Genomic DNA, 24,362 nt, shown 5'->3' with positions numbered 1-24,362 from the left:
ATTTACATTATGTGTTTGAGTGCATGGTATTCAGGGCCCATTACAAACTTACTAACAACACAAGAAAACCAGAAAGCCCCTTGTATGCTGAAATTCAAATGAGAAAGACAATGAGTTCAAATAATCAGAAACAAGAATCCAAAATCATCAGATAATGTTGCACTTTCAGAATAGACTCAAATTTTTAGTTCAGCAGATAGCACTCCTTTCCAAGGTAACCGATACTTATCCTTTCTCTCCTCCCATTATAAAAACAGCAGCAGTGTTATCATCACGATCATCTTTAGTTCAACTCTTCAACCCAATTGCTGAAGGGTAGAAGAGATAATGAAATGTCATAGAAATCTACATCATGTTATGCATTTATTTTCATTATTTAATGATGTTTGGTTTCATAGACTCCCATTTCAGATCATAAGCATAGAGAAGGCAGAGCCAATGTCATGAAAACTTGTTCTAAAACTGGATTCTTACGATTAAGTAGACTACAATGACCAATATTAAAAATATCATTTCAATGCTTGAACCACTTTATCCTAATAAAAAGTTAGCTTGAGGGGCTGGGGAGATAGCTCAGTCGGTAGAGTGCTTGCCTTGTAAGCACAAAGCCCTGGGTTTGATCCCCAGCACCCCCCCAAAAAAAAAAGTTAGATTGAGGCATACTGTATAAGTGACTTATTTTCCAAAAATTTCCCCATGATTTACTTTTTATAACAACAGCAACATTTCTACAAGATGTTTGCAAATGACTTTATGTATTTGGTCTAAAATTACCTTGGCCTTCTGCGTGGTGAATCGTAGATGCATACGGATATAATGGGATGTTCAAAACAAAGAGTCCTGGAAGCTAGACACTGTCAGTCAAGTGCTTCCCTTTAAATTCATCCTTTGAAAAAAAGTTGAAAACTATGAACTTTTTCTCAAGTCCTGACAGTGGCCTTCTAAAGATAATCCACTTAAAATCAGTCCAAGATTATTGTTTTCTGAAATTTCAGACAGCCCACATCCTCGCTGACTGAAGTACTCAGATTATTATCAAATTCACTCAATCCAGTACTTTGTTTGAACATACCTGTCCAAAATTGGGAAGCTAACCTCTATATACTTTGTACTGAGAAATCAAAATGGGGTCCTTTGTTTTGTGTTAACCATAGAAAGATACAATTTTTTAAATATGTCATAGATTTTAATGTAATTAGATAATTGTAAAAAAAAACAAGGTGATTTCATAGATTTATTTATGTTAGCTGCAACAAAATTATTACAAAAGTTTTTTTTCGATTTTCACAGTAGCACTTTTTAAAATTTTTTCTAATTAGTTATATATGACAGTAGAATGCATTTTGACACATTATACCCAAATGGAGACAACTTCTCATTCCTCTGGCTGTACATGGTGCAGAGTCACACTGGTAGTGTAATCATACATGTATATAGAGTAATAATGTCTGCCTCATTTCACTGCCCTTCCCATTCCCATGCCCCCTCCCCTCCTCTCACTCCCCTCTGCACAATCCAAAGTTTATTCATTCTTCCCTATCCCTGCCCCATTCTGGATCAGTATCTGCTTATCAGAAAAAACATTTGGCATTTGGTTTTTTGATTTTGGTTTATTTCACTTAGCATGATATTCTCTAGTTCCCTCCATTTACTGGCAAATGCCATCATTTCATTCATCTTTAAGGCTGAGTTATATTCCACTGTGTATATTTAAAAATTTTTCTTTATTCATTCATCTGTTGAAGGGCATCTAGGTTGGTTTCATAGTTTAGTTACTGTGAATTGAGCTGCTATAAACATTGTCGTAGCTGCATCACTGTAGTATGCCAATTTTAAGTCCTCTGAGTATAAACCAAGGAGTGGAATAGCTGGGTCAAATGGTGGTTCCATTCCAAGTTTTCTGAGTGATCTCCATACTGCTTTCCATAGCAATTGCACCAATCTGTAGTCCCCCTAGCAATGTATGAGTGAACCTTTTTCCCAACATCCTCACCAACACTTATTATTGCTTGTTTTCTTGATAATTGATAAGTGGAGTGAGATGGAATCATAGAGTAGTTTTGATTTGCATTTCTTTAATTGCTAAAGATGCTAAACATTTTTTCATAGGTTTGTCGATTGATTGTATTTCTTCTTCTGTGAAGTGCCTGTTCAGTTCCTTTGTCCATTTATCGATTGGGTTATTTGTTTTTATCATGTTAAGTTTTTTCAGTTCTTTGTATATCCTGGAGATTAGTGCTCTATCTGAGGTGTGTGTCATAAAGATTTTCTCCCATCTGTAGCCTCTCTCAGAATTGTTACCTTTGCTGAGAAGAAGCTTTTTAGCTTGAATCCATCCCATTTATTGATTCTTAATTTTACTTCTTGTGCTTTAGGAGTCTTGTTAAGGAAGTCAGGTACTAAACTGACATGATGAAGATTCAGGTCTACTTTTTCTTCTATTAGGTGCAGGGTCTCTGGTCTAGTGCCTAAGTCTTTGATCCACTTTGAGTTGATTTTTGTGCAGGGTGAGAGAGACAGGTTTAATTTCATCTTGCTCATAGTAGCATTTTACAGGTTTGTGAAGGTACACAAATTTTTCCAAGTATGATACATTAGGCCATTATTTGAAGGTTTCATATCACATATTGATGATAGAATTTTACATCACACGCACTTATTTCTTAATATAGTCACTAGCTATTTTGGTTTCTTACTCACTTTGAATAGTTCAGTAACTTTAAAAGAGTTTTCTTTCACAGTATATCAGGAAGAACTTCTAAAATTCCCTCAAGTTTTTCACAAACATAATTTAAATGGAATTGAGTTAAATGGGTTTTGTATCTCAAGGTTTGTTTCTGGGTTGATTTCCAAATCACTCTGTTGGCATGATACTTAAAATTAGACAACAAAGTATGTTGTTACATTTCACGAACTGATGTTTTCAGAAAGCGAAAAACGAAGTATTCAAGGTGTGGACGAGTATTTAGAAGACTATTCGGCCTTCTGACAGGTTACGGTGTGGTCCTCAGGACTGCTGCGGTCTGAGTGCTGTGGGATGGGAACTTCTTAAGCTTCTGTTGAGGGCCTTCCAGGATTTTGTAAGGAAGGGTGTGCTGTAATCATTGAGACAGTGCCTAAAACTACACAATAACATTCTCTTATAAAAAAGGCCCTGACTGCCAAGTATAATCTGAAATTTTCTAGTTTCTGCCAAAAATAAAAAAAAATCTACTCAGAATCCAAACACTAACAAGTCCTTATGTAATAAGATGATCACTGTTACTGAAGCTTGGATTTGTGAACTTTCTCAGCCTTCTCAAGTCCTTAATCCACCTACACCCATTTACCAGGCCCCACATTTTTATTTATGCAACCTGTTCCTATATATGTAAGACTAGTCACATTCAATGACAGCTTATTGTATATAGTTTGTCCCAGTGAGATCTGAAGTTATCAAGGACAATGTCTATTTTTTTTTTCTGCCGTACTGATAGCCATTAACGAGTATCTGAAATAAAGGTACAGATCGTGGCATGAATCTGACATAACATTCCTATGATTATATATGAATATATCACAATGAATCTCACCATCATGTACATCCACGAGAAATTAATTTTTTTTAAAAACTGTGGGTAAGTGGCAGAAAGATCAGTAGAGAAAAGGGAGCAGGAGATGGGAAGGGGAGATACTAGGGACTGAATTAGAGCAAGATATATTCTGTGCATTTTTTTTTCCCTCTATACAGTCCCTCCTTCCTCCATTCTTGCCCCCCCACCCCCATTATGTGTCATCATCTGCTTATCAGCAAGATCATTCTTCCTTTGGTTTTTTGAGATTGGCTTATCTCACTTAGCATGATATTCTCCAATTTCATCCATTTGCCTGCAAATGCCATAATTTTATCATTCTTTATGGCTGAGTAATATTCCATTGTATATATATATATATATACCACAGTTTCTTTATCCATTCATCAATTGAAGGACATCTAGGTTGGTTCCACAGTCTGACTATTGTGAATTGAGCAGCTATGAACATTGTTGTGGCTGTATCTCTGTACTATGCAACAAAATACAACACCCATTCATGCTCAAACAACTAGAAAAAATAGGAATAGTAGGAACATACCTGAACATTGTAAAGGCTATTTATGCTAAGCCCATGGCCACCATCATTTTTAATGGAGAAAAACTGAAACCATTCCCTTTAAAAACGGGAACAAGACAGGGATGTCCTCTTTCACCACTTCTATTCAACATTGTCCTCGAAACTCTAGCCAGAGCAATTAGGCAGACTAAGGAAATTAAAGGGATACGAATAGGAAAAGAGGAACTTAAGCTGTCACTATTTGCTGATGACATGATTCTATATTTAGAGGATCCAAAAAACTCCTCCAGGAAACTTCTAGACCTCATCATTCAATTCAGCAAAATAGCAGGCTATAAAATCAACACGCATAAATCTAAAGCATTTTTATATGCAAGCGATGAAACATCTGAAAGGGAAATGAGGAAAACAACTCCATTTGCAATAGCTTTAAAAAAAATAAAATACTTGGGAATCAATCTAACCAAAGAGGTAAAAGATCTCTACAATGAAAACTACAAAACATTGAAGAAAGAAATTGAGGAAGACCTTAGAAGATGGAAAGATCTCTCATGTTCTTGGATAGGCAGAATTAATATTGTCAAAATGACCATACTACCAAAAGTGCTATACAGATTCAATGCAATTCCAATTAAAATCTCAATGATATACCTTACAGAAATAGAGCAAGCAATCATGAAATTCATCTGGAATAATAAGAAACCCACAATAGCTAAAGCAATCCTTAGCAGGAAGAATGAAACAGGGGGTATTGCAATACCAGAACTTCACCTATACTACAAAGCAATAGTAACAAAAACAGCATGGTATTGGCACCAAAATAGACAGGTATATCAATGGTACAGAATAGAGTACACGGGCACAAACCCTAATAAATACAATTTTCTAATACTAGACAAAGGTGCCAAAAATATGCAATGGAGAAAAGATAGCCTCTTCAACAAATGGTACTGGGAAAACTGGAAATCCATATGTAGCAGAATGAAACTAAACCCCTCTCACCCTGCACAAAAATCAACTCACAATGGATCAAGGACCTTGAAATCAGACCAGAGACCCTACATCTTATAGAAGAAAAAGTAGGTCCAGATCTTCAACATGTCGGCTTAGGATCAGACTTCCTTAACAGGACTCCCATAGCACAAGAAATAAAAGCAAGAATCAATAACTGGGACGGATTCAAACTAAAAAGCTTTCTCTCAGCAAAGGAAACTATCAGCAATGTGAAGAGAGAGTCTACAGAGTGGGAGAAAATCTTTACCACTCATACTTCAGATAGAACACTAATTTCCAGAATATATAAAGAACTCAAAAAACTCTACATGAAGAATACAAATAACCCAATCAACAAATGGGCTAAGGATATGAACAGACACTTCACAGAAGAAGATCTACAAGCAATCAACAAACATATGGAAAAATGTTCAACATCTTTAGTAATAAGAGAAATGCATATCAAAACTACGCTAAGATTCCATCTCACCCCAATTAGAATGGCGATTATCAAGAACACAAGCAACAATAGGTGTTGGAGAGGATGTGGGGGAAAATGTATATTGCTGGTGGGGCTGCAAATTAGTGCAGCCACTCTGGAAAGCAGTGTGGAGATTCCTTAGAAACTTGGAATGGAACCACCATTTGACCCAGCTATCCCACGCCTCGGCCTATACCCAAAGGACTTAAAATCAGCATATTCTATGCATTTATAATCATGTCAAAATGAATTTTACTGTCATGTATAACTAAAAAGAATCAATAAAAAAAGGAACTGATATATGGAAATGAAATGAAATGGAGTGAAGTGGAGCAAGATTCTTGTAGCAGTAGACATGATAAAATAGTTTGTACGGAAGTCCATGACTGTCAGTAGCATTGCACCCAAAACATGCCTCAAAGAGTTACTTCATGCTTCAGCTTTACCAAACGTTTAAAAATTGCATAAGCTGAGGGATAATTGAAAGTAAATAGTTATTAGCACCATTTTGTATTGTTGAGACATTCACATTTCACAAATATAATCAATATGAAAAGCACAACATTCCTTACTTTCCAGGGTGGCACTACTTGCTTCAACACTGCTATTCATGGATTTCTTTAACCTTAGTAAGATGAACAATTAATATGTGTTAATCAAAAAAAATTTTTAAGACATATTATGGGTCATTTTGATGATTCCAGTGAAAGTAATATACATTACTATCACCAAATATTAATTTTGACAAGAAAAAAGTTAATGCATCGGTGTTTCCAGGCTGTCTTATTCAACCAGCAAAAGACTTCTGGAATAGTACATTGGATCTCCTTTGCCCACCCCCACCCCCAATCCCTTTTCTCCTGTGCTCAACTCTTTCTGGATTTGCAACACAAAACTGAGTAGAAGCAGTAGGTGCAAAAGAAAAATAGGCTCCTACGAGTCAGGGATGGGTGAGATTTCTCAGAGAATTTGAGATGTGAGGAATGGTAGCTTTCTCACCTAAGGGAAAGGGGAGAAAATGTTCTTTTTTTCTTTTGGAGTGTTACTGTCATCTACATATCCCAAACCCTTCACCGGTTTTAGGTGATCAATCAAGTGAAAATTCTGAGTTTTGAGGATTGTGAAGCCCACCTTTCAAAGCTTACAGGGCATGACAACAAAGACCAGAGAGTTTATATATTCAGGATTAAGCAAGATTCCTCAGGATATAGTAGATCTGTAAGATTTCTGAAGAGGCAGTGTTCTATTGTAGAAAAAAATGCATAATATGGGGTCAAATAAACTGAGCCACTTATCAATTATTGAAAATAATATATACAGTTAGTAATCACACTGTATTGCATTTACAGCTTATAAAGAACTTCTTATAATTTTTATTTATTTCAACCTTACCACAGTGCTATTAAGTATGTCTCAGTCTTAGTAGCCCCAACATACAGAGAAATTGAGTTTCAAAGAAGTAAAAGAATATGAACAAAGTCAGCCAGTAAGTGACAGAACTCAAATCATCTGAACTGAATTTCTGTAATATTTTCACTAAATCTCCTCGGTTGCAATGACACTACATCATGTGAAATGCAATGAAGACAGAGCACAAATTCCTTGAGAAGAAGATGATCTGCAGCCCGGGGATCCTATCTAAGGAAAAGTCCCTCTGCAAGAAATTGTTGACACAACCTCTGTAGAACTAAGAAGAAAGGCAGTGTCACTCTTCTGCACAGGGGAAACACACAGCTTTTGCTTTAAGGAAGCAAATACCAACAAACTCCTTGCTGCTTCTGTACCTAACCCTGCCTTCCATTTCTCCCTGCCTGGCTACCTCCTCTGTGTGTTTTAAATTTGGACTGAGCAGAGCTGGGGTTGTGGCTTAGTGGTAAAGAGCTCACCTAGCATGTGTGAGGCACTGGATTGTATTCTCAACACCACATATAAGTAAACAAATAAAGGTCTATCAACTATATATATATATATATATATATATATATATATATATATTTTTTTTTTTTTTTTTTTTTTTTTTTTTTTTTTAGTTCAGACTGAGCATCATTGCATCCAGGAAGGTTTCTCATTCTGAACCCCACCAGAAGCTGAGTTAGAGGTCTAGTCTATCTTTTCACTCTTCTTTGCCATGTCCATCACAGCCCTTACAGGCATGAGACCCTCAATGAGATACTTTTATTCACAATTGTGTCGCTAGCATCTAGAACAGTGCCCAGCATAACGATGGTGCTTAATACATATGTATGAAGTGAACAAATAGCATCTTTCGCTGCTTCCGAACCGTTTGATGTCTGGGTCACCAGCATACACATTCCTTAAGAAATTTTCCCATATCTGTGGACACAAGACCTGCTGGGGAGTCTGGTATCTATGAACACACTTTGTGATTTGATAAATAACACAAAGTCCTTCGTGGACATCGATGTATCTGTTCTTCATAATATTCTAAGAGGGAGTTACTATTATCCTGCCCATTTTGTGAGTGAAGAAACTCAGACACTGATACATCAAGCTACTTGCACAAACCACACAGCTGAAAATTGGCAGGGTTAGCACTACAACTGAGGCAATCTGGTCCCAGAGTACATGCTCTTAACTATGCTGCTTTATTGAATAAATGCACAAATTAACAAACCAAAGAAACAAAGATACTACTATAAGTACAATAATAGAGGATTATCATAATGCTATAGATAGACAAGGGGGTGGCCAGGTTGATGATGTCTAGTTGAAACCTTCACACAACAGGTATTACTGAGTTCGGCACTGAAGGGTGAAGGTCACGAGCAAATATAGAATTTAGTGCTGCTTTACATATCATTTATTAAAAATATTATCTACTTGAAAATATAAAGCTTAAATAGCATTTTTAATCAGCAGCAATACTAATTTTATTCATCATGTTTTAGCACCTTGGTCATTTCTACTATGAAGCATACCTTACTTTTTTTCCTATTTTCTTTAGTAAAGACAATATTTGGAGGAAATGCAGGGTTTTATCTTTGTTAAGTAAGTTGTTTTTGCTGATGTTCACAAAATGAATTAAAAATGAGTTGGAAAAGATTAAGTAATTTTTCTTCTCTGTTTCCTAAGGTTTGCTTTGGCTCACAGGTCAAGAGGAGCTTGAAGTTGTAAACTCATCACTCTGGGGACCACCCATCCATCTTGCAACAGTCACATCTGGTTTTGCCAAATGTCCATTTGAGACTATGCCCAGTCCTCAAAGGAGACCTGAGAAGGGGATAATAGGGAAGGGGAAAGGATAATAGGAAATGTGACCTATTGTGTCCAAAGCATGTAATAGAAAAATGGTAGTCACAGGGATGATGTGAACATGAGCTAAATGCCACCTTGTCAATAGTATCAAGTTCCCCAACATGATTCCCTCCAGACATTAGAATTGATTCTGCCCCAGGACCCCAGGAAAATTCAAGGAGCAAGCTTAACTTGCAAGGGTCCAACTGCTAAGCAAAGGAGTGGGGAGGAGAATGGTGAAAAATATCTGCCAGTGTGTTGCTCGAAAAAGGCCTTGGAAAAAAGTGAACTCTTGATGTGTGAAAGTCGTAACTCAGTGGACAAATAAATTTTGTGTGATTTTGCCGTTTCAGAATTATGAGGAAATAATTTACTCAATTTTATACCTCTGAACTTGAGTTCCTTTCCACTCCAGAGATCACTGTGTTGAATATTTCTGACAAAGAAATTTTAAACCAAATCTCCATAAAAAAATGCACCCCCATTTCAACTTGATATCAGGAAAACCACATCCTGAAAGCTATCTGTTTTGCCCTGTTGTTCAGTCTTTATGATCTTCTAGTGAAGTAAGATCTCACACCTATGTCCTGACTTCCTGCAGCAGACAATAAACAGGACACCAGCACAGGTCAGCTGACCCGCACTTCCACAAGTCCACAGGAAGAAGCATTTCCCGCAGGGTTGCTGCTGACCCCAGGGGCTCTGTTGGATTTCATAGCACAGTTCACGTCAAGAACAGGTCCTGGGGCTGGGGAGATAGCTCAGTTGGTAGAGCACAAGCACAAGCACAAGGCCCTGGGTTCAATCCCCAGCACCGCAAAAAAAAAAAAAAAAAAAAAAGAACAGGTCCCTGGAGGACCTACACTAAAACAAGGCAGTGCACTGCTGAGACACTCCATGAACTTTAGAACTCTGATTCAATATGATTCTATTTGGCAAAATATGATAATTCTTTAAAAAAAATAAAATAAATATACAGAACAGACTGTTCTCCTATCCATGTATCAGAACTTTCAAAATAAGCCCTGATTATAGTTAAGAAGTCATATAATTCCTTATGAATTCATGCACACAATGTCTGACATTGTGATTTTCATCCTTAAAATGCTCCAGGCCCAAATAAAATCCTCCTAAGAACTCACAATTAACTTCTTGAAAAATCAGGCACATGTGAATTTTCATTTTAATTCCACAAAGAATATCTATGACCTTATATAAACCCACACAAAACCAGGGGCAAATGTAGATTATGAAAACCCAGCTAGGAAATAAAACTCTATCCCTCAGAGAAACATAAAACATTCTAATTTTTAAACATCATAGCAGGAGTCTAAGGTTTACAGTTTTAATTTTATTGTTTTAATGTTACTATCATGGGTATTATCTCTTATCATGGCAGTCCATAGATATCTACAGACAGGTATAGAGATCTGAGGGAAAAAAAGAGTAAATCTAAGTAAATTATCAAATTGCTGAGTTCAGAAATGACTATTTTAGAATGCTAATGTATCCTAATGAAAAAAGAGCAGAGATCTTGTTAGTACTCACCTAGTAAAAACTAAAAATTCAAGACCATCAGTCTTCGAGCAGATCTCAATTTATGTTTCTTTGCTGTGAATATAATAATTATTTTTAATGCTTCAAAATAGTACATTATCTTCAAAAATAGTCTTCAAAAATAGTACATTATCTCCTCTCATTCTCACAAATTTATAAGACAGATATAAATATCCTGTAGTATGGTTAAGAAAGTGACCTCCCCAAAACTATTCTTTTATTCAACATGTACTGATAAAGCACCCATGTTGTTCCAGGTACTGCTTAGCACAGGTGATACAATGGTTTAGGTCCTTGTTTTCATGAGCGTACTTTCTAAGGAAGGGAAGAGACAATAAAATGCCAAAAAAAAATTGAAACAAGATAATTTCAATTATAAGTACAATCATGACAAAACTGGGGTTGTGAGAAAGCATCTGAAGTACAATAATACTTACACAGGCAGGGGAAGGTATCATGAGAGCTCTCTTTGAAGAGGTAATATCTGAGCTGAGTCCCAAAGGAAGAATAGGAGTCATAGTAATGAAGATCTGGGAGCAGAGGATTCCAGGAACAAGGAATAGCAAATTTACACAATTAGTAAATAGTGGAGTAGAAAATTAAACTCAGTCTTTCACTACTTTCAGGATATCAAACTTCCTTGCTTTACATGGTAAATGGTGAATTGTGACCCATAGGCAAAAAAATTACTTACAAGATTACACTTAGGCTATGATAGTAAAATATTTATCTGAAAACTTTTTTTAAGGAACCACCATTGAAATTTTACATGTGTTTCAGGCAAAAATAAAGATCTTTAATTTTAATCAATATAAACTCATTTTAATGGAAAACAACATGTGTGTCCTCACTAAAGTGTCTGACATTTAATTGTAACCTTTTCTGTCCTTCAATGCATTTTTATGAAACTATATGTATTACAGCAACATAAGAATGAATTTACAAACCCTGAGCAATGGTAACTTCCTTACTATGAACTTAGAACTTCTCTAAAAAATAAAGTCTATCAAAAAGTTTAACTAACACACTGCCATAAATAATAATAGAAGTGCCAATAAAACATTCAATGTCCTCAAAAAAAAAATTAATGTCAGTTTTAAAGAAGACTAGAATTCTATAGTCCAAAATTTACTGCAACTCCTTAAATTAAAGAGTTTGACAAGAACATAGGAAAAAATTCCACACATGAATATTATTTTTCTTTTTACTTTTCTGTAATTTCACAAACATTTAAAATAACTAAAGAAGAGTATGTATTTTAGTAAAGGTAATCTGGTACTACTTCATCCTTATTCTAAATTCTCTGGATTCAGATTAATACTTTTCCTCAAAGGTTAAAAAATGTTCAGCACATACTACTATACACAGTACTAAAAGTGTCAAAAATACATTAGGAACTCAAAATCAGAGGTTCTAGTCAGATACATTCACAAGGAGACAGCACTGCATGGAAATGGAGATTTGGACTGGAAACATGTAGATTCAGCTTCTCTGTTGACTCCATGAGTAGCCAGACTTACAACCTTAAAAAATAATTAACCTCCTTAATACCAGTATTTTATTCTGTAAAATGGTCAGAAAGAAATATGTGTTCTGTCTTCCTCATAGGATTGTTATATGGATCAAATGAAATAAGGTAAATCAAAAAGTGTAGATGTTCTGAGATGGGTTTGCTGAGGGTGAGGACCAACGATGCCTACCCTTCTTAGCCTTACCCAGCGCGCTTACCCAGGCATCAGAGATTGAGCTCTGAAGGCAAAGATCTAATTTTATTTAGGGTTGCACAGGACATATATAGACACCTTATCCAATCAGGTTAACATGCTTATTAAAGTATAACAGAGTCAGCCTATAGGTGAACTATATGTCGAGGATCCAGTTAGTGTAAACAAGCATGCCTAAGCAATTCTGCCCAGCAACAGGTCTGAGACAAAGGACTGGGGCAATGGCAATCTCCTGCACACAGTATGAGGCAAGGCAGCAGCGTGGGCGAGCTCACATCACAGCTTTCTGTGATGCATGACAGAACGAGGCCTCCCTCAGTTCAAACTCAGCCTCAACAGCTACAAAGACCTTCATTCCATGGCGAGTCTTTACCATTACCTCAGTTTCTCTGTCCAGACTGTTTGGCTTACTTACACCATGGTGTCAGTGACTACTGTCAGATAAGCTTAAGGAATGTTCCCTACAAAAATGTTTTCAAAAATCGGCGTCATCCAATTAAAGTAATAATAAGTTCCCCCCACCCTTACACACATCTGCCTCAAATCTTCATGCTAGACTCATCATCATTTGAAAAGGAAAATATATTTAATTTTTTTTTAAGTTCACCTACAAAAATCAGCCATTGCACATAAAGTTATTGTTCATACAATTACATTACATGACACATGTTAAAAGCCCTTCACTAATTAGAGCAGAATGATTAGAGAATCAAATTAACTGGCAAATCTAGACTGCTAATTCAAAAGAAAAGTCTTAAAAGATTTTCAAGTCCCATACTCAACGCTTCTAGTGAAAGAATTTTGTTTATTTACCATATGCATTCGTGACGAAGGTGAACCTGCTTGTTTTATTATTTTGTTCTCTTGCACATTCTATGTGCTTATCAGTCATTCTCACACCTCATTACCTGGAAAGATGTGCCTCAGAATACACAATAAAGCATCTCTCAAAGGTGCCTGACTTCAACAAGCAGCAAGTCACTGTTTTGTGTGTTGCAAATGAAAATCAGTGTTGTGTTAAAAATGCTGGACAGTACTGTCAGTTGTCATCAGTCTTTCATGGACAGCATTTGAGACCAAATTAGAATTTGTCCTTGACTGGTTAGTCTTTCTTTTATTTTAGAGAAATTGTTTAAGGAAATAACACTGAAGTTTAGGACTTATTTTCCACTGATTTTATCCTTTGAAACATGGAGAAGCAGTAGGCTGTTTTGTGGAAGTGGCTCCTAAGTAGACTAAGTACTCATTGGCTTTAACTGCAGAAGACTTTTATTCCTTGAATTCTTAGAATCCTTTAATCCTAAGAATTATGTGGGTAGACTATGAGTCCTCACAGGTAAAGCACACATTTTATTCATCCTTTATCCCCAAAACCCAACCCAGTGCTTATCTCGTCAGCAGGCATTTTCTGGTAATTCTTTGTATCACCAGGGATTTTTAGGGAGTCCTTTGCAAATTACAGAGGTGGCTAACTTCTAAAAAATCTAAGCTTCTAGAATATTCTGTCTTTTCATATTTGAACCAAACTATTTGAAGGACCAGATCTCCCATTCTCAAGGAATTCTCATTAAAACTAAACCATTACAATGTACATAATTTGTTTTTTTTTTTTTTTAATTTGTATTAACGAGTCTGAAGTTTTCAGTTAATGTGAATACTGGGGATAATATGCAAATTTGTGTATTATCCTCAGCATACACATTCATCTTTGAGAAATTTTAGAAAGTATGACTCTGTCTTTAATAGTGTGCATTACCCAAAGAAGAAACCAAAATTGTTTTCAAATGCTAATCCTCTTTTGTGGGGAAACCTTTTCTTCAAGTTTAGTTGATGATTTAGTATGATTTATGACTTAGATCACCTACTGTTTATTTTTATTTTTATGCTTAAGAGAATTTTTTGACCTCTGTTTTGGTTTTTTAAATGGGTATGATTCAAATTTTTAAAATGATTGCTTCATTTATAAAAAATAATAATGTGTTATGAGTAACATGGTACCCTGTTAGCCTAGGTAACCTGGCATAAAGGGAGCCTGAGATCATGCCCCAGGAATTAGATTTCTGGCTTTTAATTCAGCCTCGCCACCCCCTGCCTCTAAATCACCTCCCTGGATGATTCCAGGATAGTGTTGTAAACATGTAAGAAAAAGAACGACTCCAGTTTTCGAGTTTGAGTGCTGACAGTTTTCTAATCCCACTGCTCCCTTTTTCCATTTCTCCCACATCTTGGAAAGCTAAGAAAGCCTGAGCACACCTTCCTTGGACACCAGTGGTAATTTCAAACCCTGCAAGTTCTGGCTTGTGTTTGCAGATATTATAACAATCCTACCTCCTAACCACAATAAAAGCCAATCCCTGTTCCATGCTTTCTCAAACTTTTGGACCTACTTGGGAGCCTGCCCTGCTGTCCCCAGAAAGCCTGGTTGTTTGAGGAATGATCCTTTTCACAGCCTCTTGATACATGCATGGATATCATCAGTCTTGATACGCAAACCAAATTTGTGATGGCAGAACCATTTATTTAAAAAAAAAAAAATGACCACAAGTGTGCAAAGGTCATAATTTCCCAGAGGCAGCCATGTGCATGAGCATACATGAGGTTCAAAGACACCTCTGAGTAACCTTTGCAAACTTCTCACTTAAATGCTACATATCATCACAGCTGGTAGAAGCTTCCAAGAGAAGCTGGAGGTTTGCAGTGACTTTCAGGTGAGACTGAAGAACCAATTATTTCAGCGATGTAGTAGCATGGACTCAGTTACCCTTTGTTCTCCAGACCTTCTGATGATTGTATGAACCTCAAAGTCCCTCTCAAGTCGTCTATTCTTGGAATACATAGGTACTTTTGTTTTCTGGACTGAACCCTGAATGATATAGTCACTATAAAGGGGAAAAAGTGAGCCTCAGACTTCTTCCACAGATTGGCACTCAATAAATATTCATTATAAGATGGCAGACTCTCCTAACTCATTTGAGCTTGAGCTAGCAAAACATGAAAGCATAAGGAATATTGGTGCTGCTTTAAGGGAGAAAGCAGTCATAGGACATTCAAGGAGCAGTCTGGGTCAGAAATCTAAGGGCAATGATCCACAGTTGAAATCAAACCTAGAGCCACAGATGAAGAAGAAAGGGAGAGAGGTACCACACTCACAGTGACTTAGGTAAGGGGCAGGTACACATTTTTTCAAACACAGTGCATTTTTGACAAAGTTGTTGACTTCATTGTTGGTCAGGTCAACTTTTATTTATCTGTTTTCAAATTTTGCATTTCTCTCTTACATATCTTCAAAATCACATGGTAGTAATTCACTTTGCTTCAACTATCATGTGCCCTGCATAGTAAGACCTGACTGGAATGCAATGCATAGATATATATAGGAAAAAGCCAGTCATGGGTGCCCAGGGAAGCAAGGGCAACACTAAACCCTAAAAGTGAAATAGGTTTCCATGGAAGAATTTCTAGAGGTGGTTACCAGAAGGTAAAAGTTTAGGATGAGAAACAAAGAATTCACATGTTTCTGTCATGTAATTCCCTTGCTCTTGTTTGCATCAATTCTTTAGATGAATGCTGTTGCCCAAATGGGCTTTAATATTCATGAATCACGGGGAAAAGTCCTCACCTAAGACTTTTTGAAGCTGATGACAACTCTTAACATTTCTTCCTAAGTTTTATGTCATTTTGATTTATAGGTCTGTAAAGTTCAGCACCTTCTACTCCACTGCAACTCACCTAGTAGGGTCTCTATAGAATCATTTGCTGCTGCTGTAACCAGTTATGCTGACAAATATATTAGTATCACAAATTAATGACAGTTTTTCATTTGATGTTCTCATGTAAATTTCACTAGAATTTCTCCATTTATCCTCCTTTACTAATTCCTCTTCTATCCCTTCACTACCTCTGCCTCATCTTCCAATCCAAGATCAGTGACTTTACTTCTCTCAGCTAAGACAATGTCCAACTCACTCCAGTGTTCTTTTCAGTCATTCTCCAAAATGAAGAGACTATAAATTTTAAGTCATTTTCATAAGTTTCTCATTTGCTGAAATAGCGCATATAGAAGAACTGTGAAGAGCAGGATTATTTTCCTCACTTCAGGGTAAACTTAACTTGTAAAGCATTGGATAAAACCATAAAATAAAAACTGGCGGCATTTTGCTACCTGACTTCAAAATATACTACAAAGCTATAGTAACCAAAACAGCATGTTATTGGTATATAAATAGGCATAGACCAATGGAACAGAATAGAGAAAATAGAAAAAATCTGCACACTGACAGCCAACTGAATTTTTATAAAGGTGCCAATAATACGCACTAGAGGAATTATAGTTCGGTGCTGGGAAAACTATCTATACATATGCAAAAGAATGAAGCTAGACTTCTCTTGCCATAAACAAAAATCAACAGAAAATGGATTAAAGGCTTTACTGTAAAATTGACAGGGTAAAACTAATAGAAGAAAACTTAGAGGAAATGCCTCAATAAGAACTCAAAAAAGCACAGGCAACAAAAGCAAAAACAGTCAAATGGGATTATATCAAACTAAAAATTTCTGCACAGCAAACTAAACAAAAGGGGGAGAGACAACGTACACAATGGGAAAAAATATTTGCAAACTATGCATCTGATAAGGATCTAATATCTAGGATAGATCAGGAACTCAACAGAAGAAAAAAAATCCCTTTAAATGAACAAAAATACTTAGAGAAACTTCTCAAAAGAAGACCTACAAATGGTCCACTGATATATGAAAAAATAGGTATATGAAAAAATTGCTAAACATTAGTAATAATCAGGAAAACACAAATCAAAACCATCATTATTACCTCATCCCACTTAGGATGTCTCTTATCAAGAATACAAGATACCATTTACTGGCTGGGTGGAAAGAGGGAAGTTTTTAGACGCTATCAGAAGGACTGTAAATTAGGAGAGCCATCATGAAAAACAGTGACAAGTTTCCTCAAAAAATTAAAAATAAAATTACCAAATGATCAAACAATCATACTACCAGGTGCATAGCGAAAGGAAGTGGAATCATTATGTCAAAGAGCCATCTGCACTCCCATGTTTACTCTGGCACAATTCTTGACAGCTAAGAAAGAGAAACAACTAAATTGTCCATCAACTAAGGAATGGATAAAGAAAATAGGTTATACATGCACAATGGAATATTGTTCAGTCGTAAAAAGAATGAAGTACTATCACTTGCAACAACATGGGTGAACATGGAGGACATTGTGTTAAGACACAGAAGGACAAATATTGCTTATTTATACTCATTTGTGAAATCTGAAAAGGCTGATGTAATAGAAGAGAGTAGAAAGGTTTCCAGAGACTAGGGAGGATAGGGGAGAAGAAGAGGATATGGAGAGATTAATTACTCAAGAGGTACAAGGATACAGTTAGATTGGAGAAAATATTTCTGATGTTCTATGTATACACTAGGTTGATTATGATTAACAATATTGAATTAGGTATTTAAAAAGAGTTAGAAGAGAGGATTTTGAATGCTCTCACCACAAAGAAATGATAAATATGTGATGTGATCAATATGCCAAATACCTTAATTTCATTATTACACAATGTATGCACATATGGAAATATCATACTTGGCTCCATAAATAAATACAATTATTATATGTCAATTAAAAACAAAACAAAAATACAGGACGCCCAGTTAAATTTGAATTTCAGGTGAACCACCTATCAGCTCTTAAACATGGAACATATTGTACCAGAAGATGACTCATTGTTTATATTGACATTTGAATTAACTAAGCTTCCTGTTTTTTGGTTTTCTGAAACTATCAATCCTATAAAAAAATGTTAATTAGATAAGACAAAAGTGGGGAGGAAGGAGATAGTATTCAAGGTTAAAAGTCTAAACAGGCATAACCCAGGGTAAAACATGAAGTTTGGTTAGGTCGGGGACTGGAAAAAAGAGAAAGCTATAAGAAACACTTTAGGGCATTTGTGGTGATCTGAATACATACCATATATGAGATGATATTGTAGAATTGTGTCAATTTTCTTAGGTGAAATCATTGTGTTATTTATGAAAGTAAGTATCCTTATTCTTAAGAGAAATGTCATGAAATATTTAGGGATAAAGGGGCATTGTTATTGTAATTTACTTTCCAGTGGTTCACAGGGAGAAAAAAATGGTAAAGGGAGGAAATGGGGAGATGTAGATTAGAGGTTACAAAGTAGCAGATATTTAAGATGAATGAGTCTAGAGATCTAATATATAACAAAGACTATGGCTAATAAAATTGTACTATAAAAATATATATACATATATATTTTATATATACTGTAATATATATTACATGTGTATAATGCAATATGCAAAATAGTCAGCCTTGACGTTAGAACTGAGATTTCCTGCTGAGGAACTAGACACATCTCATGTTTTGTGCTTTGTGCTTGAAGATGAGGTGGCCATTACTATTCCCTTCTGATCCTTATTGATCCTCACCAATTTGGTGAAGGTGAATGGACAAGATGGCTGAAAACTAAGCAGGACATTGGTAATCCACATTCGTGATAAAACGTTTTAGAAACAATAATAACAACACAAATAAGTAAGAGTTTTGCTTCATCCAAATGCAAACACACTCACTCATAGGCTCTTTGATGCAGACAAATGAACAAAATCGTGTTCATTCACACCCCACTTTTGCTCACATCCATTTGCACATGACACACGACAGACCAAGACAGATTCAGAAACACAGTTCCCCAAACACATTGACGGAGCCTGGATGGAGTACAAACACGTTTACGTTTAGGCCCACACTACCACAGCACACACCTACTCATACATACTACATACGACTGTGCCACTGTTGGTATTCAGCACCCCTCAACCATGTAAAAAGTCCACTTATTGAGTTTATCTGCAATGTAATTCTGTAATGTGATTAGTTTTTTTCCTTGCATATTTTTCTCTCTTTCCACTGATTAACATTTAAGTTCCCATCAAAAATTTACTTTGACAATCTTATTGAGAAAAGATTCACAAGAAAACTAAAATAAAAACTGAAGCACACTTCAAATTGCTGAGTGCAAAATATTGAATCATCTTTTACTACCACGGAATTTACTGTTTAGTCCTTCTTCTAGTGCTCTTCTGAAAGTTGAATTTTCTTGAGTACTTTTAGAACAGAGCAGTCATTTGAACAGTACTATTTTCCCCTTTGCTTTGGATTATGGTCTGCATAAAAGTGCTTTGAAAGTTAAGAAATATTTCAACACTAATTAAAGTGTATAAACACTTCAGGCCAAATGTAGGCATGTGAAGTTGCTATTCAATTTTAGGTACTGAGTGCCCTGGAGAAGAAATAAAAACTCGTTCCATTAAATAGTACATGATTCAAAGAGTTAAGGAATAAAAAGTCAACACATAATAAAGTATATTTTGGAAATTCAGAAAAAACCCACAAACTTCCAGAAATAAAGATCTTCAATTATAATAACAAAGACCATGACACTGTTAGCTATGACATAACAGAGTGTTTATCCAAAGGTCCTTTGTAAAGTTCATTCTAGGTTTTGCTTTGTATTAAAAAATGGAATTTCATATATGTTAATTATACTATGCCCCTGCTGTTTTTAGTACTAATGCAAATTCATAAGGCTTGATGTCCATTCAAAGCAATTGGGATTTCAACCTTCAGTTCACCTACTAATGTCACTGTGTCTCTTGAAGGAGGGCAAAATTAACCTCAAAATTCAAGGCCCAAGTATTAATTTTATAGGCTGTTCAACACCTACATGAAAGTTGGTCTGATTATAAATTATATTCAGAAGCCTCCCTCTTGCATATTTTCAGATTAAATCTCTGTTATAAACATGTCAAGGTTCATGGTTGGTAAAGCACTACATTTCAGTACAGTCAGTCAACCATAAAACTGCTGTTAGACAAAAATTGCTTTATGCATTGATAAAAAGAGGAGCTATATCTAAAGCAGAGATCCTTCTCCTTTGGGAGTGTCCTACTGCTATCAAGAGGAGCAAAAAGATTGAAAGATCAGGTAAGCATTGCAAGATAAGTTAGTTCTCCATTTCGTTACCCACCAAGTTAAAAGATAATAAGTGAGTGATAATAATTACTGCATTTTGAATAACAACATTACCTGTCCTGGAATGGTGTTCTTTTTCTAATTGAAAAGCTGAAAAGTTAAATTTTGAATTCCCCAGACTCCCTTATGGCTAGAGTTCTATACGCAAATCATGTTCCCCCCATGTTAATATACTCAGGTAACATGTAGACCATAGAATTGAGGCAGAGACAGTCATGGGTTTACCTACAGAAATTTTGCATTATCTATTTTCCAGCTTCTTGAGCAACCAGAAGCAATAGCAGCAGCAGTAGATTCCTGATTCAATTTCCCTAGATAACTATTTTAATTGTCCATTCTCCAGATTCCTCAGACAGTTGGGGAAGCAGTAGACATAGTTCTTGCTTGGGCATAGTTCTCACTGGATTCCAGTGGTACCACTTCTGTATATTTCTAGGACTTGTGTAGGAAGCTTAGCCTACAATCCACTCCTTTGACCTTTTCTATAAATTTATAAGCTCCAAAATCCTTGAACTAAATCCCTACCTACTTAAAATACCTAGAGTGGTTTCTGTGTCATGCAATGAACCCTGACTGACCTTATCATTTTGGTGCTACATAAAGTTTACAAAATGGGTGTGTGACTTACTGAAAGGGTGGCTTTAACCACTGAACTCAAATCCTTGTCTTACCATATATTAGTTGTGAGGTCAGCTAACTTTTCTCAGCATCACTGTCCTCCTTTCTAGAGTATGAATAATTATTATATTCAAGGTTATACATAGTAGATTACACATTATAAAGTTCTCCCAGCATCAAGCATAGAGTTGGTCTCAGAAAGTTAGTCTGGTACTATTTCACATACATCTGGTCATGTATATCATATCTCATTCAGTGAATGTTAGATAATACTGAGAAAAATGTATTTTCCCCTTTCCTGTTTACACATGTAATTTCATATATTATCTATTTTATTATAAAACAAGTATTAGTTCTCTTATGAATCTGTGAATTGGAGCACCTATCAGATACATTTTAGGTTATCAATATATGAAGTTGATTAATCTATATCAAAACTTAAAAAAAACTATCAAAAACTAAACTGAAACTAAAAAAATAGGCAGAGGGGAGTGAAGGGAGGGGCGGAGGCATGGGGGTAGGAATGATAGTAGAATGAATAAGACGTTATTACCCTAAATGCATATATGACTACGAGACCGGTGTAACTCTACATCATGTACAATCAGAAGAATGAGAAGTTCTAGTTATGTGACAGTAGACAATCTCTATCCTCTTTGAACTTCAGTCCCAGCACCTATACATGCAGATAATAAAAATTCCTCTGTGATAGGGCTATTGTTATAATCAAATAAGTCATTTAAATTTTGTTATTCCTCTTGATATCTGTACTCTGGAATTTCTGGTCCCTAGTCCTAAGAGATGATGCTTTGATTACAAAAACCAACTTTCCTAAACGTCTTTGTCTCTTGAACATCACTGCAGTCAAATCCTTCCTGCTTGTGCTGTGGATCTGGCAAAATGCAAATGCTTCCTATAATTTTCTCCTGTCTTTCCTCCTTTCCCTTAAGATTTTGAATTCAGTCTTGCGAATCACTTCCATCCAAGATGCCCATCTGCCCTTAGATCTTCCACCATTCACCAGACACAAAATGAAAAGGGCATCATCTGTCCTAGCCGATTTCTCCTGCTTCCTGCCCCAAGGAACGCCCCTAGGGAGTGCAGCTCCATGATCTGCAGATTGATCTGCTGTCCTTTGGCAGCCAGCTGGGTCAAGCTCCCCATTGGCAATTTCCAAGGGTTTAGCCAATTAAGGCAAGACCAGACGAGCATTCATCTTGACAAGTCAACCTTGTTCATTCTCTCCTCCTGATAGTCATGTTCATTATTATTCAATTATGCCTTTAACAGAAGTTTAGGGGTGCTCCCTCTGACAGGATGTGCCTTAGGTACATATGGGTGAATAAAAGAGGAAAGTATAGTACTTGCGGAGCATGTGCAAAACCCTTGCTTCAATCCCCAGCACCACAAGGGAAAAAAAAGCCAATAAGATACTCTCCTTAGTGTCAAGTCGGTCACAGTCTTCATTAAATAAAGCCCTTGATGTCCTTTCTCACTAGAAACAATACATCCTCACTTCTGTTCCATTGGCCTCTTAAATGTCTAAACACTAATTATATACATGACCAGACCACATTCTTTTTAACTCTGCTTTATGTGTCCTAACCAGGAATTCTCTAGACCAACATTCACCCTGTAGCTGTTATTCTAGTAAAAATCTAAAAACCTCTTTCTCCTGCTTTTTCTCCTGTTGCTGGCATTTGTTTATGCATTCACTGTCACTATCAGGAATGGTACTTTGCTAACCTGACTTTTGCTCCCCACGCTTATTCTGGAACTCCAGCCTCCCTTGACCTCCATCAGTACACAGCCTCAACTTACTTTTGAACCTGGCAGTTTAATTTTTGCTAGGATAAATCTTATCAAAGAGAAAGTATTCTGGGATCAATAGGGAATGATGTGAGAGTTATAAGGATTATTCAAAATTGCACAGAAACATGTTTCCCTCCAGATGCTACAGGATCTAACATTCACTACTAGAGATTCATTCCTCTGAGTGGGGTTACTTGCCCTCTGCTTTAAGTGCTGGTACCATCACAGTAATTCACACAGAAATGTCAAATGGGACATTCCATCAAGGACTTCGCTACTACGGATGCTCCAGTGGAGAGTTTTCTTCATTCGTTTTAGTAATACTGTCAGCCATGGATTGATCGCCTACTGTGTGGCAAGGGACCACACTCTTCATGCTTCTGTTTCTTAATCTGTACAACAACCCTTAAGACAGGTGTTATTATCCCCCATATTTTACTGATGAGAGAAAGATTAGGAGAGCAATTAAAGAGCACTGGCTCTGAGAAGGGGTTGGCATAGTTAAGATTTCAAATTCACTACTTACCAGCAATGTGTCCTTGAGAAGCTAACAGTTCCTCCACCTGCCAAACAAGGGTTATGGCATTTTCCTCCTGAGCTTGCCGTAAAGCATATACAAGCACCTGACACAGAATGAGTTTGAAACACAAAGGCGATATAAAGAGAGATAAGAATTAGAGGCCAAGTGACTTGCCCAAGGCACCCGCTACTGAGATTCCACACTGCCTGAACTACCTTCATTAAATATGTTTTTGTTTGTTTGCTTGGTTTGTTTTGTTTTGTTTTGTGTTTTGTGTTTTGCAGTGCAGGGCCTTGTGCTTGACAGGTAAGCACTCTACCAACTGAGCTCTAGCCCCAGATCTTACAGTATGTTCTTTTGCAAAGAGTGTGCATGTGTCTATATCCAAGTCCTCCCAAAACAATATGGAAAAATTAAAAAAAAATTTAAAAAAAACCAGGAAGGCAATAGTCACAACAATAATAGAAACACTGCAAAATTAATTGATCTCCCTCAGAATGGGCCATCTTTTCTAGCCTGGATCATGGAGGTCAGCTAAGGATTTGGCACCCTTAATAGCAGCCTCATTTCTCTTTCCCCGCTGCATGTGGATTAGTCGGCCAGTCAGCCTGTGACACCAGCCTGGTCTATTAGGAGCTCAGTGTGTCAGAGCCGTGCCCAGGCTGAGTCACGCTGGATAAGTGACAATGCAGTCCTGAGACACTAGAGAGAGCAATTAAAAATGACCTTTGTTGGTGAATTAGGCATATCCGCACCTTCAAATTAGTATGAGCAAAAAAGTTATTGCCTGGCTCATGAGGAGAAATCATAACTGTCGCAAAAGAAAGGAACATGCAACTAAGGAGAAGCAGCAGGGAGCGAGGCTCCCACTCAGGCAGTGGCTGGTGCTGGACGTGAACCTTCTATGTTGCAGAGTCATTTATTCCAAATTCAAACTTTGTAATTCCTTACCAAAGAGTCTCACTTAGCAGTTTATAATGGTCCCCAGATCAAGTCTTTTGTGTCTGATATTTTACTACAACAATCAAAATAGTCAAACATGAATTTTAAGACAACTTGTGCATCCTACTACTCCCTCCTATTACCTTCTGCAGGGACACAAGAGCTTGTCTGCTTTTTATCATCAATTATAGGGTTTTTACAAGAACTTTTTCAACACTAGGGTAGCATTATAATATTCCCTAATGTTATTCCTTGTGCCTGAACACGTCTGATAACTCA

General features: G+C 36.5%; 1 long non-coding RNA gene across 4 annotated transcripts in view; it reads right to left on the bottom strand.

Annotated features, from left to right (window-relative positions):
• LOC124985009 (uncharacterized) overlaps positions 1–24,362 on the bottom strand; it is a 122,106-nt gene that overhangs the window by 6,187 nt on the left and 91,557 nt on the right. For 2 of the 4 annotated variants that reach the window (XR_007108768.1, XR_007108774.1), the window contains exons 3-4: positions 10,816–10,908; positions 10,370–10,432 (exon numbers count right to left, since the gene is read on the bottom strand). This is a non-coding gene — a long non-coding RNA (uncharacterized LOC124985009). Of the gene's footprint in view, positions 1–7,669; positions 8,798–10,369; positions 10,433–10,815; positions 10,909–23,147; positions 23,245–24,362 lie in introns of those variants that run through there. The other 2 variants (XR_007108771.1, XR_007108773.1) reach the window with 2 other exon arrangements.

Source organism: Sciurus carolinensis, chromosome 1, assembly GCF_902686445.1.
Source record: "Sciurus carolinensis chromosome 1, mSciCar1.2, whole genome shotgun sequence".
Classification (NCBI taxonomy): Eukaryota; Metazoa; Chordata; class Mammalia; order Rodentia; family Sciuridae; genus Sciurus; species Sciurus carolinensis.
Note: the sequence above shows the minus strand (reverse complement) of the source record. Positions and strands in the feature narration are given on the sequence as shown.